The 7,500-nt window shown below is 33.6% G+C and overlaps 1 long non-coding RNA gene across 1 annotated transcript in view; it reads left to right on the top strand.

The window, feature by feature from the left end:
* The window catches only part of LOC136830186 (uncharacterized), a 471,722-nt gene that overhangs the window by 345,643 nt on the left and 118,579 nt on the right, over window positions 1-7,500 (top strand). The window lies entirely within an intron of this gene.

Here is a 7,500-nt window from a genome sequence, read left to right as displayed (position 1 = left end):
TTTAAATACAGTTCTTATACAACTCTGCCTTTCTTCTCTGCTGTTACAAAAACCAAGTTCTGTAAATCCAACATTTCAGTTTCAAAACTACAGAGTATGTAACCACTTATAAAAACTTAAAGCAACAACTATCGATCTAATGAAACATTTCTCTGTTCTGCTAAAGTGTTTCAAATCTTTCCTGTCATGTTTCCGTGCTTTCCGACGTGATTTCTCTAACCTGGACTTGGATTAGCGATCCTCAAAGTAAATAAACTACCACAGATGTGATATTTAAGGATGCTTGTCCAATTGAAATTCTTGATTGGTATCAACGAAAGAATCGTGTAAGAATGCCGTATTACATTAGCATTCCCATCCAAAATAAAAGCTATTTTTTATATTTTCAAATATATTAAAAAAAATCCATGGTTTGTTACAATATATAAATTCGTAGATATATAAAATTACAAAAACACACACACACACACATATATATATATATATATATATATATATATATATATATATATATATATATATATATATATATATATATCTGAGTATGCAAGTGCTAAAAATAGATGTTTGCGGAAAGTGCTCCATAGTCATTTCATTTAAGCATGGACTTTTTGCCTGATAGGAACTAAGGTCCATAATTCTGCTTACCTTTCATAAATACAGAAATTTTTGTAGACACAAACACAAACATTTATATATATATATATATATATATATATATATATATATATATATATATATATATATATATATATATATATATATATATATATATATATGTATATATGTATGTATATATATAACACAAATATATATAAATATATATATATATATATATATATATATATCTATATGAAAATGACAATTGATGATTTTTACAAAGACAAATTACATAAAGTTACAGTTAGGTGTCTTGACATTATCTAAAGTTGATCATTATAAGGTTCTCCATGGCAGTTATCTGAGAGAACAAGTAAATGAGTTTTTGTGAAATGTTTTAATTTCTTATCAAAGTTTTTTAATATACGATGCCTACTAAAATTAATTTTGGATAATGACAATCAATATCTGTCTATGATGGTGTGGATTATGGCCTTAATTAATCATCTAATGCAAAACATATTTGACTTTGTATATTGAATGATACATCAACACATTTGACTCTAATCTCCTCATTGCTGAACTATAACAACATCAGGTATATTTTGGTATAATTAATAACGCTACCATATTCATACTAAAGTTATACGTGCGATCAATAACCCGTGTAAGGAAGACGTGTCACCACTCAGTATAATAAATATAAATATAAATATTAATAATTAATAAATACATACATGCATACACACATATATATGTATGCATATATATATATATATATATATATATATATATATATATATAAATATAATGGCGTATGCATTATGCATATCTTCAAAAGCAAAATGATACTTCTAAGTGAATAATAAACAGAAACGAGAACCTAAGAATCTTTCCTTTGGAGTTCAAATTTATAAGTAAGTCTTCACGGATCTCGATATACAAACACACATATATATATATATATATATATATATATATATATATATATATATATATATATATATATAAATATATTTATATATATATATATATATACATAAATGAAGAAAAAAACATTTTTACATGCATATTATATAATAAATATATACATATATATATATATATATATATATATATATATATATATATATATATATATGTATGTATGTATATATATATATATTAATTATTCTAGGTGAAATTTAATGTTACCTGATTCTTCTTCCATTCTCCATGAGAGGCAAATCTGGAATGGTTCCTTCATGTCACATAGGTTTCAAAGGACGCCGAAACTTTTGACGAATCCTTCCGATTGCTGATTTTCACTACATCCTGGCATCTTAACTGATGGGTATTTCCGATTTTTACTAAAGGTTAAAACTGACTGATTGCGATAGCAAAGAAACGATCTGCTATGGAATTGCTGCTGGAAATAAAATCTTATTTCTAACTACAGGGTGCGACTTGTAGGCAAAATCCGGCACCTAGACCGGCATCTTAAACAATATCGATATTATGTCTTCAGCCGCGTGGTCAAGCTCCCCCAGAATTCTTTATCTTACTGTTGAAACTAACGACGATAGCATTCCAAGACACGGGAGTATACTGTAGATCAGTTATCAAAATGCAACTCCATAGTAAAGCTAAAAACGAGATAACGCTTGCCATAATGAGGCACTATGAATATGGGTCTTAAAAGGAGAAAGTAGTCATGATCGTTTCAGTGACAAATTTTATGTTTATAGTGGCCTATAAAGCCTTCGAATTATTGCCAATAAAACAATTGATCAGGATACGCTTGGTGTCAATTCCAAATATCATTTTTATAACTCATTCTATTCTCAGCACATCCTACCATACTTAAACTGTCCATATACCTTTAAAGGTTATTTTGTGACTCTCCAATATGATGGTGCACAATCAAAATGAATCCAATCTAAATGACAACCATTTAATGCGAAATTTATAATCAGTCATTTTCTTGATCTTGTTCAAGCAACGTTTAATCTTGTAGGACACCAGCATACAACAAAATTTTCGCAGCCATTAGTGAAGGCTGAAAATGAATTCTAAAAAGAACACCCCTTTAAAGGTTTACAGCAAAATTTTCGCAGCGGTGAAGGCTGTAAGAAAACACCCCAAAGGTTTACAGCTACACATTCTGTACATGTATTTAGTTACAGAGAGAACTTGAATTTGATGCTATGCCATTTACAGAAGCTTAAGTAATAATGTGAGGCATCCAGAACTGGAAATACGAAATGTGATTGGTTCTGGGGTAAATGGCTGACGCGGGGTTAGGGAGCAGTAGCTCTTGTTGTGCCAAGAAACGTGTGAGAATGAGTGAAAGAGCAAATAGGTGGCAAATTAATAATTTTGTGGCTGCATGTGGTTAAACATTAAAAAGCACTTAGCCTTCATGAACAATACAGTGTGGGGATTTAAGGGGAGCAAGAGGAAGAAATCTGTCGAGGAAGATATGGCTAGCTATTGAGCTAAATACTACAACGTCAAGAACTTTAGTAACACGTGAGAAAGGGCATCGATAGTTCCAGCAATACCATAAAGGCTCAATAAACTTATACAAAAGAAAGGCTACCTTCTAAAGCATGTCTTCAGCCATGGTAAAATCCTACCTACGTGCCATAATCTGGTGCTGCATGGCAATGAAGCTGGACAAAATTAAGCTAGACAATCAACTGCCCACTTAAAACAAACGCAAAAACTGCCTGCCTGATTTTGGCAATATAATAAGATGGCTTGGGTGATGGCCAGCTATTCATTGGAATGGTTCCAAAATGCTACTGGCCATCCCTAGTTTCTTTATGGTATTGACTGATTGATTTATGGTCATTAAAACTGGAGTCACAACATCTAGGTCACTAACACAGCAAGAAAATTTTCTAAAAAAAAAAATTAGTTTAAGAGAAAAGAAATATCTAAAAATATCATATAATCATATATGAAAATACAAAGATACTGTGCACATTGCACATGTACATGATTTAAATGTTGTTGAGGTAGCCCGCCTCCCTAATAAAGATACGTAACTGATTTATATTACAATCCTCCCCGAAAATCGTTGCAAGGGTCAAATGCCCATCCCTGTCACGTCCCCAAGAGAGGAACCTACGTCTTAGAAGCCAATTATTCTTGCCACTTAACACGACACCACAACTGCAACCATTTGATCAAGAGGTCATCAAGTGCATTATGAATCCGGACCACTTTCATGCTAATCATGATCGTAACATCATGGATGTAAGGAAAACGTCGCGGTTGCAGATGCAATTATGTTTTTTTTTTTTTTTTACAGAGGCCGTAGTTGCCATGAAGAGCAAGACAGTCAAGACTTTAATCTGGAAGAGCGATAGAAAAATAGGAGGCAAATTTACCCCTTGTCAACCTCCAGTTATCAAGATCAATGGTTGTGAAGTAGCGGATCCTTTATGCTAAAAGTCATTAAGGAGTTTAGTGATCACTGACTTCTTCAAGGGATTCTCCACCACTGATGCAAAAGTCAAGGTAATCTTGAATGTTAAAAGAGAAGTTAATGGATAAGGCTTATGTGACAAAACCAACAATGACATTGAAGGGAACTTAAAAAAAAAAGCTTACCAACGAGGATATATGGACACAAAATATTTTCAGCACTTTTATATCAAAGGCAAGTGTCCCTCGAGTACAATCCTTCATTGGAACGACGCCTCGATATGACCCGAGGGATAACACAACATGCCTAAACGATTCCTGTAACAATATTTGTCAATACAACATTCCAAATTGTGAAGCCTCGGCCATCAGTGACTGAAGAAGACTCTCAGACCTTAGACTTAGCGGCTGCTGGATGGGACAGTATTGAGCGTTCTCCAAAACGTCAACGTCTGTAATTGGATCTTGGTTCTCACGTCGATGACCCTTCCGACGTCCTGTCACAAGGTTTAAGTTAGCCTGACGTACATGCCACACATATCACCTCGCCTGAATACATCGGCAATGTAGACGTGATACTGTAATCATCATTCTCATCAGCAACTATCGTTGTCATCGTGCAAAAGGTTGCAAAGAAAACAGAACCAGCGTTGTTGGGTGATATAGTGACATCGCAGTATGAGAGAGAGAGAGAGAGAGAGAGAGAGAGAGAGAGAGAGAGAGAGAGTTTATATTTTCTCTAATAACAACTTCGATTCTGAATTTAACTCTGTGTACAGTTTCTCTTTGAGATCACTGAACGACGTCAGTCTGTAAGTCTTGTATAAAAAAAAATACATCACGTTGTTGATGATAACATGTACTATACACGTACAGTAGTTAAAGGTATAAAGGTTGACTCTGCTGATTGTTGCAGACATTTTTCTTCTAATCGCTCCATGATCAATACACTATAACAGCTACTTCCGTAACATTTACATTACTTTCGGCATTACAGTAAACGTTATGATGATGATTTGTGATACGTGCTGTATAAACACGGGTGAGAGCAGGTTATGTTAATGGTTGCAAAGTCTCATATCACGCCATCTAATATATAAGGAGTCTGTACACGGGCGGTTGCTGAAATCCGCGATAGTTCCCTGGGGTAATCCCCCCGTGTATAAAAGACCGACTTTAGTGTATCCTGGGGGAGATGCGCTGTTGATGAGTCTTCTGTCATGCATATAGTGGCTAATGTTGAAGTAGTTCTCAGCCCAAGGCGTTTATTTGATATTCACTGCAGCGGTGACTGTCGGATTATTTATCTCTACAGTCACCACCTCTTATGGAAATGGCTTGTTGCGTATTCATGAATACACACACACACACACACACACACACACACACACACACACACACACACACACATATATATATATATATATATATATATATATATATATATATATATATATATATATATATATATACTCTACTGTTTATAGGTGAAGATGTTACAGGAGACTGAAAGAATCTTAACGGGCATAACATTGCTTAAAACCAACGAGGGCTTTCTGGCAGAATTTTAGTTGAAAAAACAAAAGACATGAAAGAAGAATGAGAGAATAACGTAGGTTTAGAGACAGGAAAATACGCATGTATCAAATGTTTATTGTAAAAGTTATGAGATGTCTAAATTTAAGGAAAAAAGCTGTTACATGGCTCACAATGACCGACAAAAATCTTGATAAAGAATCGGCAGAGATATGATATGGAAGTTGTTAAAGATGTATAGAAGTTCGATTGCTGGGAGAAATCAACACTTTACACAACAGTCACAAAGTAAGCGTCAGAATATGTAGATAGCAGAGTGATTGCTGTGGAGATGAGTGTGACAGAAAGCTGCGAGAGACAGCTGTGTTGTCTCTCTATAGGGCCCTTCAAATTTCTGAATGGGTAGAGTGATGAGAGAAGTTGGAGGGGACTGTAGCTGTAGATGCAAACAGTGGAATAAGAAAAGCTCTGAATGAAGAGTGGTGTGACTGATGTCTGCTGAAAATTATGAGAGAGTCTGTAAGCGTTGTAGAGGAAAGATGGCAGAGAGAAAACGTGGAGGAAAGAGTAACTGGATACCAGGGAAATAAGAGATGAATGTTATCATGGTCGGTGGAAGAACTGAAGAGGATGAAGCAAGAAGGTATTTAGGAGTGAATATTAATGATATTGATGATAAGTTAAATTAACAGGGTATGCGCAAAGATCTGGGAGAGACCTGAAGTGTCACTGAAAGGTAATGTGGGAAGGTATAAAGGGATTGTGAAGCCAGTCTCCTTTATGGAGGTAAGTTGTGGATGGTGAATGGGTATGAAAAAAATTTTTTTTTTGAGTTTTTCAACACAAAGGTGTTTGCACAGCACATATAAGAACTGAAAGGATGAGACGTGTGGATATACACTGAAGAATTAGTGGAAGGATTAGTGTTGATGAAAGAACAGATCTGTGTTTTCAGATGGTTTGGTCATGTTTTCAGATGGTTTGGTCGCACCGAAAGAATGGACTTCAGAAGAATATATTACTCGTAAGTCATTCGTAAGTCTAGAGAAAGAGGAGACACGAAGACACTAGAAACATTAACACACAGTGGGAAACATACATTTGTTAAGGAAGATGCGTAGCATCCTGGAACAACAAGTGCATGCAAAATAAAGGTAAATGGTGAAATGTGTGTAAAGGGGCAGAGAGCTGAACGTGCTGTTGAAGAGGCCAGTGTAAGTTCATGAAACGGCTAATGCTCAGCAAAAGAATTGTGAAAGTGAGTGACTGAGTGCTGTTCTTCTTCTGGAGTTAATTCTTGTGTAGGAAATAGCTTCATTTGTAATATATAATATACTATATATATATATATATATATATATATATATATATATATATATATATATATATATATATATATATATATATATATATATATATATATACATATATATATACTTATATAAATATATATATATACATATATATATATACATAATTATATAAATATATATATATATATATATATATATATATATATATATATATATATATACTAAAACATATTTATACAATGTTCTTAAATAGTGTTTTACATACAACATATTACACTGTTATTAAAGCGTATACAATTTTTATATCAGAGATTTACCTGATTTTCAGTTTCTTTAATAATCCAGTACAACTTATATCAATACTGGTTTTCAGTTTATCCCAGTTCATCCCTTCGATCATACATATCAAATACATATATACATATATTTATATATATATGTATGTATGTATACAATAAACATAATTACTGTGCACCAAACCACTGGTATATGTGGATGACAGGATCCTGTGGCCTGTGAACAGCTGATAGCTATGAATAATTGGGTCAGGCTTCCACTAGTAATTTTCAATATTACACATGGGCAAGGCAAAGGAGGAGGGACTGAAAAAAAAAAGTATGGCCGTTATTTAACAAGC

Source organism: Macrobrachium rosenbergii, chromosome 46 (genome assembly GCF_040412425.1).
Source record: "Macrobrachium rosenbergii isolate ZJJX-2024 chromosome 46, ASM4041242v1, whole genome shotgun sequence".
In the NCBI taxonomy this organism is placed as follows: Eukaryota; Metazoa; Arthropoda; class Malacostraca; order Decapoda; family Palaemonidae; genus Macrobrachium; species Macrobrachium rosenbergii.
The sequence above is the reverse complement of the archived record's forward strand: the minus strand, read 5'-3'. Positions and strand labels throughout refer to the sequence as shown.